The sequence below is a fragment of the Rhinopithecus roxellana genome, chromosome 9, assembly GCF_007565055.1.
Source record: "Rhinopithecus roxellana isolate Shanxi Qingling chromosome 9, ASM756505v1, whole genome shotgun sequence".
NCBI classification, from domain to species: domain Eukaryota; kingdom Metazoa; phylum Chordata; class Mammalia; order Primates; family Cercopithecidae; genus Rhinopithecus; species Rhinopithecus roxellana.
Window position 1 is genome coordinate 39,945,629 of NC_044557.1, and position 13,024 is coordinate 39,958,652.

A 13,024-nucleotide genomic window follows, 5' to 3' on the forward strand; every position below is an offset into this window, starting at 1 on the left:
TTAGGCGAGTGCCTGCAGCTCCGCGCTCCGACCTCTCAGACCGCGTGAGCCCAGCGAAGCCCTTAGGCGCGCGCCTGCAGCTCCGCGCTCCGACTCTCAGACCGCGTGAGCCCCGCGAAGCCGTTAGGCGGGCGCCTGCAACTCAGCGCTCCGACCTCTCAGACGGAGTGAGCCCCGCGAAGCCGTTAGGCGGGCGCCCGCAGCTCAGCACTCCAACCTCTCAGACCGCGTGAGCCCCGCGGAGCCGTTAGGCGCGCGCCTGCAGCTCAGCGCCCGCGGAGACTCCGGAAGCCGCTTCCAAGCCCACGTGCCGGAAGGGGGCGGCTGCAGCTCGAGCGCAGGCGCCGCTGGCTTGCGGGTGCTCCTAGGCTCGCGCGGGACATCCGGGAATCGCAGGCGCGAAGCCCGTCAGGCCTGAGGGTCCGCGTGGCAGTGATTCCTGCCCCGCTCCTTCTCCGAAGAGAGATCCGGGCCGCTGACAGGAGCCCTCTGCAGCCACCAGGGATGGGGTTGGGTCCGGTTCCCGCCCTGGTGCAGCCGCCGCCGGGCAAACCGCCTGACTTGGCAGCAGACAAGGCGACTTCTAGCCCCGGTTCTGCGAGGCTGGGAGCGCCAACCAGCTTGAGAGCTGCCAGTCAGCTGTTGCCAGCAGATAGAGGGCGCCTGCATCTTGGGCGCCCAGGTGGTGGAGCATGGCCTGGGCGGCCTCTGGATCGCGAGTGCACCTGGCCTGAGAGCCCACCAGGCCCTGCCCCCGCCCGGCTCCTGCTGTGCTGGAGCTCGGGACCTCTAGCCGGGGGCCCTCTGCAGCCACCGGGGATGGGGTTGAGGGCCGGTTCCCGTCCCTGTGCTGCCGCCGCTGGGCAGACCGTCTGGCTTGGCCGCAGCCACTGGGACGTCTGGCCCCGGTTCTGAGATATGGGGAGTGCGGGCGGGCTCGGGGATTGCCTGGAAGCTGCTGTCTGCACACAGAAGCCGGCTGTATCTTGGGTGCCCAAGCGGGCTGGAGGAGCATGACCTGGTCTGCCTCGGGATCGCCAGCGCGCCCAGCCTGAGGCCCCCTGCCATGCCTCCTGCCCCACTCCTCCACCAGAGGGAGATCGGGGTCGCTGGCATGGGCACTTGGCAGTCACCCAGAATGGGGTTCAGCGGGGGTTCTCAGTTCTCGCCCCTGTGCAGCAGCCGCCGAGCAGAATGCCTGGCTTGTCCGCAGCCACTGGGACACCTCTCGGGCCGGGCGGGCCGAAGGGTGAAATCGCTGGGAGGCGGGTGCCTTCTCGCCCTGTGGCGCCTCTGGGCCCCAGGGGCCGGCCTCCGGCGCACAGGGCTCCCCAGCATCCTGGGCGCCGGCCCGCTGCCCGCACGAAGTCAACTCAGAGAGGATGAACTTCGGGTTGCGTTGTCCGGCTGTGCTGCCAGGCGGGGCAGCTGACCTGCTGATGAGGTGGCTTTCTTCATCTTCTTGCCCACGGGACAGCGGGCTGGGAAGCCAGGGACCGCCGGGACCTGGGGCTGGAAGCCGCATCTGCCCACAGCCGCAGCCTCCCGCACCTGTCATCCTGGCGGCGCCCTGGCGTCGGAGAAGCAGCAGGCGCGGAGCTCCTGCAGCTGCACCCCTGTAGCAACCCGTCCCGGCGCAGGAGGCAGTGGAAGGCCGCCTCCTCGCACGGCTCCTGCGGCCCCAGGACCAGGGGTGCGGCCAGCACCGCCCTCACGCCCCGCGTCTCGTTGACATTGTCCTCCCTGGAGGCGGCTGGACTTGAGCGAGGCTCGCAGCGATCGGCCCCGCGAAGACTGGCATGCAGGGCTCAGGGTCCCGCACGCTGGCCCTGCCGCACCGCACCTTTCAGCAGCAGCTGGAATTCCTGCAGCGGCGCCTCGGGTGGGATGCTGGGACCCGGGGGTCCTGGCAGGCAGAACTTCAGCTTCTTTTCTTGGCCCCTGCTCCCCTTCTTGTTGTTAAACCTTCGTCACTTTGCCACGAAAAGCATCCAGGCGTCCTTGATTTCGACACTGCGTGCACGCTCAACCGAGCTCATCGGACGGGCGATTCTCCCCAGGGCCCGCGGGCAGCTTGTTCCCTGGCAGCGGCTCCTCCTGGACGCGGCTCCTTGTGGGCCCATCAGGCTCAGGGGAGCCAAGGCCTGCCGCGGCCAGCAGGCCTGGAGAGAGGAAGAATAAGGCGGGCTCTGCAGGGCAGCGGGCCGGGACTATGAGAGAGGCGGATCAGTCTGGGCTCCATGCGCAGCCTCTCGGAATTCCCCGGGACCCACTGCTAGTAATGCGCTTAAATCTCACGCCTCGCCAGAGAGACAGCACGTCGTCGTCACCGCTTAGCGCTCCTGACCGGCTCCCACTCTCGCTGCAGCGGAGGGTGTGTGGGGGAGAGACGGCCGCAGGGAGGGAAAAGCCCTGGGAAGGCGAACATCTTTTCATAAGCTTTTCCCCTTCTATATGCTATCTCTGATGGGAGCCTTTTTAGATCCTTTGTCCATTTACTAATTGGTTTGTTTGATTTCTTATTGTTGAGTTGTAAGTGGTTTTTAATGGTGTGGATGCCAGACAGGTGTTTGGCAAATATTTTCTCCCTGTCTGTGGCTTGTTTCTCCATTCTCTTAATATTTGCTTTCCCAGAGCAAAGTTTTTAATTGTAACGAAGTCATATCAATATATCTTCTTTCTTTTTTTCTTTTCCACTATCTTCTTCCATGGTAGAAATTTGTCTTTTATGTACTTTAGTGATGTATCTACAAAGTAATTGCCAAACCCAAAGTTACCTAAATATCTATTCCTTTTGTTATTTTTACAGAAGTTTTACAGCTTTTGGATTTAAATTTAGGTCTAAAACTTGAACTCATAAAAGTAGGAGTAGAATGATTACCGGAGGCTGTGTTGCTGGAGAGAAAAATGGGAAGTTGTTCACAGGTGCAAAGATTCAGTTAAGCAGGAGAAATGCATTTTGAAATCTATTGCACAGCAGTATGACTATAGTCAATAATAATGTACTGTATATTTCAAAATAAAAAGTAAATTTCAAATGTCTAACCACAAAAAATAAAATTGAGGTGATGGATATTTTATCCTCAATGTAGTCATTCCTTGTTTTATACACATATCCAAGCATCACATTGTAGTCCATAAATGTATGCAATTATGGTTTGACAATTTTAAATATTATTAACTTAAACATGTATCCTCTGAGTTAATTTTTGAGGAGCAACGTCTGTATCTCAATTCTTTTTTTTTTTTTTTTTTTTTTTTGCATATACATATATACATACATGCAATGGATTCATCACTGTTTTTGAAAAAGCTACCCTTTCTTCTTTGAACTGCCTTTACCTTTTTGTAAAAGATCAATTGACTGTGTTTGTGGGCTCTTATTTCTGAGTTCTCTATTCTGTTCCATTGATCACTTTGCAAGTCCTTGAACTTTGTTCCTCCCCTACAATATTGTTGGCTATATTGGTTAGTTTGTCTTTCTATATAAACTTTAGAATTGGTTTGTCAATTTCCACACAATAATTTGTTCATGTTTTCACCAGAGTTGTATTGAATTTATAAATCGCATTGAAGAGAACTGACAACAACATTGAGTCTTATTTTGTGAACACAATATCTCTTCATTTATTTAGATCTTTAATTCCTTTCAACAGATTTTATAGTTTTCCTCACATAAAGCCTGCCCATATTTTGCTAGATTGTGTCTGTTTCATTTTCTTGATGCTAATGAAAATGGTATTGGGCTTTTAATTTCAAATTCTCATCGTTCATTGCTGGATGTAGGACAGCAATTGATTTTGTATATTAACCTTATACTGTGCAAACTTGCTATAATCCAGAAGGGGTTTTGGCTGATACTTTGAGATTTTCTACATAGAAAATCAATTTATCAGCGAGTAAAGGACATTTTAATGCTCCCTTTCCAATCCTTACGCTTTTTATTTTATTTTCTTGTCTTGTTGCATTAGCTAGGATTTTAGTATGATGTTGAATAGGAGCAGTGAGAGGGGATAACCTTTCCTTGCTTCTTATCTTTTGTGTAAAACATCCCATTTTTCACATTATGTATGATATTGTCTGTGGTGTGTTCTTTTGGTGTATGTTCTTTATCAGTTGAGGAATTTCCCTTCTATTTCTAATTTGCTGAGGGTTTTAACCATGAATGGGCTTTGGCTTCTATAAAATGCTTTCTTGATCTATTAATACAATCAAATAACTTTTCTTCTTTAGCTAGTTATGTGATAGATTGCCTTAACTATTTTGTGTTAAGGCAGGCTTGCATACCTGGAATAAATCTCACTTGTTCTTGGTGTGTAATTCAACAATGTATTGTTAGATTCAGCATACTAATATTTTGTCGAGAATTTTTGATGAGAGATATTTGTCTGAACATTTGTTTTTCTTTAAATGTCTTTTTCTGCTTTTAGTATAAGAACTTCATAGAATGAATTGGGATATGTTCCTTTTGCTTCTGTTTTCTGGTAGCGATTGTAAATAATTGTTACCTTTTCTTCCTTAAATGTTTCGTACAATTCGCTGGTGAAATGCTCACGCCTGTAATCCCAGCACTTTGGGAGGCCGAGGTGGGCGGATCCACAGGTTAGGAGTTCAAGACCAGCCTGGCTAATATGGTGAAACCCCGTCTCTACTAAAAGTACAAAAATTAGCCAGACATGGTGGCATGCGCCTATGGTCCCAGATACTTGGGAAGCTGAAGCAGAAGACTGTCTTGAACCTGGGAGACAGAGGTTGCAGTGAGCCCAGATCATCCCACTGCACTCTAGCCTGGGTGACAGAGCGAGAGTCTGTCTTAAAAAAAAGACTAAAAGAAAAGAAAATGTATTGTTTTATTATATAGTTAAAGAAGAAGGTGTGCGTAGCCATTGATTTTTCCCTACATGGTAATGTATATGTGACACCTGGGTCACATGTGGAATTAGGGGAAGACAGTCCTTTTCCCTTCTCCTTTCGAGCTTATTGGTGGTGTCAGTGCCCTTCTGATCTGTGTTCACCACTTCCATTTGCTTCTCCCTTGTTACACGCCTTTGACTTTGATACTCCTGCCACCACCCAACATGACTCTACCGATGTCCATCATAGTCCTTTCCCCTCCTGTAGCCACAGGCTTCTAATCACTGCTCCCCATGGGAAGTGTGATAATTCTTGGAAAGTGACTCATGGTTCCTCGACTTTTTTTAACCCAATAACTTTTCTCTCCACTCCACTCTGCAAGGTATAACATCAAGGTGCAAGTCATGAAATCACTGGTCATATGTTGCAACTTCTTACACTTTATCATAAAAATCTTAGGCACGTAACCCATCTTTCTGTCCACACTGCCATATCTTTTAACTATCATATGCTTGCACTTCCTGAAACACTTTCCCAGTACTTGGGGACCTCCATTAATGGTTTTGTCAATTTTTTTAACCCAGCCTGAATAAAAAAAGTAAATAAATTTAGTGTAGTCCAAGGGTACTGTGTTTATAAAGTCAGCAGTAGTGTACATTAATGTCCTAGGCCTTCATATTTACTCACCACTCACACATTGGCTCACTCAGAGCAACTTCCAGTCCTGCAAGCTCCATTCATGGTAAGTGCCCTATATAGGTGTACCATTTTTTGTCTTTTCTACCATATTTTTACTACACCTTTTCTCTGTTTAGATATGTTTGGATATACAAGCACTTACCATTGTAATACAATTGCCGGCAGTATCTGTGCAGTAACATGCTATGCAGGCATGTGGCCTCAGAGCTACAGGATATACCATGTAGCATAGGTGTGTAGTTGGCTTTATCACCTAGGTTTGCGGAAGTGCACTCTGTGGTTCACACAATGATGAAATTGCCTAGTGACACATGTCTCAGAATGTATTACTGTCATTAAGAGACACATGGCTTCATATATTTTTTACTCAGTTCTTATGCTTCTCTCTGTAGAACTTCAGTGACACAAATGTTAGGCTTTTTTGTATTGTTACACAGATCCTTAAGGCTATGCTCATTTTTCTTCAATCGTTTTTCTTCTCTGTTGTTTATATTGAACACTTTTTATTGATCTATCTTTAAGTTCGTGGACTTTTTCCTTTGTCATTTCTATTCTGCTGTTGAGATCATCTTGTGAATTTTTAATTTCAGTGTTTGTATTTTTAGTTCTGAAGTGTAACTGTCTTTTCATTTGCAGGTTGAGATTTTCCTTGTTCATTATATGCTGAATCGTTTTGGAGTATATCTTGGATATTTTGGATATCATCTTATGAGACTCTGGGTTTTGTTTAAAATGTCAGGACAATGTCCTTTGCTGTTGTTTTAAACGGCAATCAGCTAGGTCAGATTCAGTACGCAAATTCCTCCAATCGGCTGTAGTTCTACTGTTGGTTCAGAGCCATGTGGCACAAGCACACAGAGAAAGCGAGCAGTGAAGATTCACTCCCAACTCCTGGAACCATAGATTCTCAGGTTAGAGAGAAGAGTTTCCTTCCTTCAGAGTTGAAGGTGCTTCCTGTTGGGAGCTGTTGCTCTTAGCCCAGCTGCAACCACTGAATCACCACCACAGTATTGCTTAGGTTATAAAGAAAGGAAAGCAGAAATATAGTAGGGAATTCATCCTCCTCTTTCTCACCTGTAGGGGCTCATTTTCCTTCCCCTCAGACCGGAAAGAGAGAGATACTTTGGGGATTATTTTTGTCTGTAACCAGGATGTATTTAGTTTCTTTAAGCCGCCTCTGATTGGCCAGTTTTGTATGTTGCCTGTTTTTAGTTTTCAAAGTAAGAAAAATCTTATGATTCTTCTGATGCTTTATAAGTCTATGCTTTCAGATTAATGTGAAATATTATTTAAAAATAAGATTTCTGGGCTGGGCTTGGTGTCTCAGGCCTGTGATCCCAGCACTTTGGGAGGCCAGAGGTGGGGGGATCATGAGGTCAGGAGATGGAGACCACTCTGGCTAACACAGTGAAACCCTGTGTCTACTAAAAATACAAAAAATTAGCCAGGCATGGTGGTGGGCACCTGTAGTCCCAGCTACTCAGGAAGCTGAGGCAGAAGAATGGTGTGAACCTGGGAGTTGGAGCTTGCATTGAGCTGAGATCAAAGCCACTGCACTCCAGCCTGGGTGACGGAGGGAGACTCCATCTCAAAAAAAAAAGAAAGAAAAAAGAAAAAGAAAAAACAAAAAGATTTCTGTAAAACTGAAGAGCATCCAAAGAAGCCTGCTTTCCACTTGCCTTCTGGCCATCTTTCCTTTCTGCGGGGGTCCAAGAGTTTGGAGGCGTTGGATCTGGCATCAGAGTGGTCACCTTCCCCTCTGATGGGGAAGCCCAGTGGCCTTAGGAATAAATGAAGTCGGTACTGAGGAAAGGAAAACTCAGAGAACCGAGGAAGCACCGACTTTACACGCCTGTGGACTGCAGGAACTCTTTATGGCAGGAGCTGGTCTTTTTTTTCTTTTGTTTTCTTTTTTTCCTTTAAGTTCTGGGATACATGTGCTGAACATGCAGGTTTGTTATATAGGTATACATGTGCCATGGTGGTTTGCTGTACCTGTCAACCCATCATCTAGGTTTTAGCCCCACAGGCATTAGGTATTTGTCTTAATGCTCTCTTTCCCCCTTTTTCCTACCCCCTGACAGGCCCTGGTGTGTGATGTTCCCAGGAGTGGGAGTCTCTAAGGGGTAAAAGGAGAGAGAAAACAGACTGGACTAGCACTCTGCTGAGTTCCGCAGTGCACTGGGTACCTAACATAGTGCTGTTTGCTATTATCTCCCTGCTCATGCCCCTGGGTTCACGTCCTAGAACAGAGCCCTGGGGTACCCAGGAGCTGTGGAAAGCCAGCTCTCCTTTGTGGCCCAGGAAGCACAGAAATTCAGCCAGCCAAGAGACAAAGAAAGAGAAGTAAAGCCAGCACATGGAGATAAGAAAGTGAACATAACTTCAGAGCAGTATCGCCAGGCCCAGTGAGGCATGCTTGGATCTTGACACAAAAATCCCTCTTCGACTTGATCCAGCTCTAGTATGGATCTTTCACTTTAGCCCAAAGTGCCTCCTTGAACTCTCAAATGTATTTTGAGCTGAGCGCGATGGTGATTTGGGGTCAATCATGATCTTCCCCAGGAGGGATTTTCTCTCTCAGAGCTTAGACCTTGCGCATGGCCCCTGTGACCCACCTCCTGGAACTGGGGGATGCCTGATGTGCCTCAGGACGGAACAGGCACGGTCCGCCACCACTTGCGCTAACCGTGGAAACAAAGGGTACATGGGGCGTATATAGCTCAAGGGTTATGTGCAATTTTATCAGAAAACAAATGTAATTTATTCTAACACTGAAAAATGAATAGGTCCTCATGCTTCTCTTCTTTCTTTTCTTTTTTTTCCAGGCAAGGTCTCGCTCTGTTGTCCAGGCTGGCGTGCAGTGGCATAATCCATGGCTCACTGCAGGCTTGACCTCCCTGGCTCAAGCGATCCTCCCGTCTCCCCTCACATTTCTTATGTCTGATTGACAGGGGGATAAAAGTACACATCTGGCACCTCTCCTTGTCCGGGAGGACTGGCCACAGAGTCATTTTGTGGAAGTTGGAGGTGAGTACACTAGATAGGGCTGTTGGCTTGCATTATACGCTTCACACTGCATGGGGTGGAGAATTGAATTTCAGATTCAAGAAATGGGAAAGGAGGAAATAAAAACTTGGAATGTCCTAACCTTTCTGAAAATCCAAAAAAGGCTCAAGGAAAGCTAGTTCAATTATTCCTACTATGACAAACTATGATACGGTCAGACATGCTCACTCTGGCGGAGTGTTCCCAGCCTGGTCTCCTATAGTGCTCCCAGGCTTACTAGGATGGGAAAATTCCCAGCTAATAAATTTTGGTCAGACAGGTTACCTGCTCTCAAACCCTGTTTCCTGATAAGATGTTATCAATGACAATGCGTGCCCAAAACTTCATTAACAATTTTAATTTTTCCTCATCCGGTGGTCCTGTGATCTCACCCTGCCTCCATTTGCTTTGTGATATTTTATTACCTTGTGAAGTATGTGATCTCTGTGACCCACGCCCTATTCGTGCACTCCCTCCCCTTTTGAAAATCACTAATAAAAACTTGCTGGTTTTATGGTTCGGGGAACATCACGGATCCTGCCAACATGTGATGTCTCCCTGGACACTCAGCTTTAAATTTCTCTCTCTTGTGCTCTTTCCCTTTATTTCTCAACCCATCCGAGACACTTAGGAAATAGAAAAAAACCCATGTTAAACATCGGGAGCGGGTTCTCCCGATAAATTCCCAGCAGGCTTACCAGGAAGTATCTGAAATTAGTAAGAAATATATGCAGCCTACACACCCAATTTGACTAGGCCTGGCACTTAATTTCTCAGCCTTTTGCTATGGGATTCTAAACTCTCCTGAAAAGGCCTGCAGGCTGGTAAACACGGCATTTGATGAAGCAATTGCTGAGTTGGATACACTGAATGAAGTGTTTTATAAAGACAGCACTCCCACCATGCAGTGACTTTGGGACAGTCTCTGTGGACATCGGGAAACCAGGGAGACGCGGGAGATGCTGGGGAGGGAGAGAACTATGTCTGCCATGCCTCGTGATCTGTTCAGTGTCACCCTGTACCATCCACAAAATCCCTTTGTGAGATTAAAAAAAAAAGAATTGTACATCGTCTTGCGATTTTTCATAGCCTCAGCCTAGCAAGAATGGTTCGTGGGTTAAACAGCTGGCATTGGTATCTAAAACCCGTATTGGCTGCATAAACACCACTCGGCTTTCTGAAGTTTTGGCAAGATTACTGTGTGTTTAATTTTCTTAAAGCTGAACACTGTGGTGATGGGTTTTGAAATTCAGCATAATTCTTACTGATAGGAAAAATAGACCCTAATGTGTAACTCTTTGCAAAGTTTAATCCAGCATCAAAATAGTCACTGAAATACAATTATGTTGTAAAGTTGTACAGAAAGTTATAGAGGTTGTGTTGTGATGCTGGGATGTGGAGTGAGACACCCTCATTTGGCATTCAAGTTTAATGGTAATTCACAGTGATGCTGCCTGTTCAGAGCTTACAGACACTGGACCTGTTCGGTCTATTGCCACTCAAAAGTTCATGACCACAAATGTCCACAGCATCGTCCTCTGAAGAAATGCAAATCCTGAAGTCGAAATTCTTTGTGACAGACAACTAACTGGTTTGTGACACCATGAAAAGTTCTAGTGCTCATATGACACACCTGACTAACTCCCCTTTTCTACAGCAATAGGAATATGTTACTGATTTGCAACTTGTGCCTCAATAGTGGAATTATTTTTCGTTGTTAACACTGAGCTAAAAAAATGCTGTGTGTTTTATAAATGTTCTTGTCTGTTTCCTGGCTAATATATATATATCTGGAGGAGTTTAATGAGATAATGCATACAAATTGCTCAGAACCCCAGCGGATACACAGGATTCACTGAGTGTTAGCCACACTCATTATAGCATGGAAGTCCCTTCCCCCACATGCCTTTGCCCCACATTCCTGGATAACACTTTTAAGAATAAGGTTCTGAGTCAGGCATGGTGGTGCGTGCCTGTCATTCCAAATACTTGGGAGGCTGAGGCAGGAGGATCACCTGAGCCCAGGAGTTTAAAGCCATATTGTCCTGTGGTCGCACCTGTGAATAGCCACTGCACTCCCACATGGACAACATTGCAAGACCTTGTCTCCAAAAAAAAAAAAGAAGAAGAAGAATGTTCTGTAGAGATTGCATTTCACTTGAGGAGTACTCAGTCTCCAGGTTCTTCCTAGCTTGGGATTTTTATTTATTATTTATTGTTTTATTATTTATTTATTTATTTATTTATTTATTTATTTATTTTTGAGACAGGGTCTCCCTCTGGGGCTCAGGCTGGAGCGCAGTGGCACAGTCTTGGCTCACTGGTTTCACTTGGTCTCAAACTTCCAACCTCAGGTGATCCACCCACCTTGGCCTCCCAAAATCCTGGGATTATGGACATGGTTGGGGCTTTTAAATTTTGAAATCTAAACATCCATTGCCACCATTCCTTTTGACTGTTGACTTTGGTTTTCTCTTCTTTCTTTAAATTTCTGTCCTTCTGCTTTCTTACATTGTTTCCTTTTTGAATTCTTTATCTGTCTTTTGCTCACTTTTTTTTTTTTTTTTTTTTTTTGAGACGGAGTCTTGCTCTGTCACCCAGGCTGGAGTGCAGTGGCATGATCATGGCACACTGCAAGCTCTGCTTCCTGAGTTTAAGCAATTCTCCTGCCTCAGCCTCCTGAGTAGCTGAGATTACAGGCACGCACCACTATGCCCAGCTAATTTTTTGTATTTTTAGTAGAGATGGGGTTTCACTATGTTGTTCAGGCTGGTCTCAAACTCCTGACCTCGTGATCCGCCTGCCTCAGCCTCCCAAAGTGCTGGGATTACAGGCGTGAGTCACTGCACCCGGCCTTTTGTTCATTTTTTAATGCTGTATATGGGCAGGGATGAGAGACATGAGTGAGCACCTTGGTGAGAAAGCCTTGCTTTAGAGTTGAGAAGAGCTGCCTGCACCACAGCTCTGCCTGCACCGCAGCTCTGCCTGCACCACAGCTCTGCCTTCCTCCCGTTCTCAACACAGTGTTGCTCTTCAATCACACCATGATCTGAATCAAAAAAGTATTTTTAAATATCCAAGATTTCTCCCTGTATTGAGGCTGACCCTGATCATGCTTGCAAGTACCTGTCACCAGGTGTCCCAAGTGCACTCATCCAGCTCAGCTCTCAGGAGTGTTTAAACAAAACGCTACCACTCAGGGCAGTTGTGTGAACACTGCAGCGGAGAGGCTGGAGAGAATCCAGGTCCATCAGTCTCCCAGGGTCTCCCCTCCATCTCTGACATTCCACCTGGCTGCAGGGTCCATCTGTTTGTCCATCCGCTGAAACAAGGAAAGAGAAACTCATGTACTGACTCAAAACAAACCAAAAAAGAAAAAACAATAAAAATCCCTCTCTCCTTTTTAGCTGAACAAAAAAAATCTATGTGGAACTTGCTGTGGGGTTGATGAGAACATCAGGCTCATTCATAGTTCCAGTCAGAAGAATAAGAGACTAGTGACATCCCGTAGGCCTAGTTCTCACGCTGCTGAAGGAGCCTGACCATTCTGAAATCCATAGTCTTATTTCAACAATGAGTGAAGGGGCTGGGCACGGTGGCTCACGCCTGTAATCCCAACACTTTGGGAGACCAAGGCAGGCAAATCACTTGAGGTCAGGAGTTTGAGACCAGCCTGGTCAACATGGTGAAACCCTGTCTCTACCAAAAATACAAAAAAATTAGCCCAGTGTGGTGGCCCATGCCTGTAATCCCAGCTACTCGGGAAGCTGAGGCAGGAGAATTGCTTGAACTCAGAAGGCGGAGATTGCAGTTAGCTAAGATCATTCCACTGCACTCCAGCTTGGGTGACAGAGCAAGACTCCATCTCAAAAAAAAAAAAAAAAAAAATGAGTGAAGGAGTCTCCCTCTTAAGAAAATGTTGACCTGTAAAAGGTTGTGAGGACCTGAGTCGGTCCACTCCTCTGTGGTTCAAAATTATTTTATTTTCCATGTTACGACTTGGGGACAAACTAAAGCAATTTTTCTCCTTCCTGATGGCTATAGCAAAACCATCAATATTGTCATGGCTCCAGCCAAAGAAGAGAGTGGCCACAGATTCTTGCCTAGATTTCTGTTCATTTCTGTCTCTCTGTGTTGGAGGGGCAGCAAGTTGGCCGACTGGACTATTCTGATCATGCATGAAATACCTGGTGAGCAAGGAATTCATATGGTTTCCTAGTTGCATGTTTAGGGTAACCACATGGGATCTGTAAAGGTGAAAGCAGCTCTGTCATGGCCAGAGGCAGGCTGGAACCACTGGACGGGTTTTCACTGCCTTCCTGGGTTGCTTTTCCAGGAGGACCCACATATGTGACAATGGCTCTTGGGGTCTTGGGGCGAGATAACAGGGATCTTAAGCCTCGATTTAGAGTGTCCTTAGGGA

The 13,024-nt window shown here is 46.6% G+C and overlaps 1 pseudogene; it reads right to left on the reverse strand.

The window, feature by feature from the left end:
- Positions 1 to 204: 204 nt before the first annotated feature.
- Positions 205 to 1,558, reverse strand: LOC104677926 (annotated as a pseudogene).
- Between the last annotated feature and the right edge of the window lie 11,466 nt (positions 1,559 to 13,024).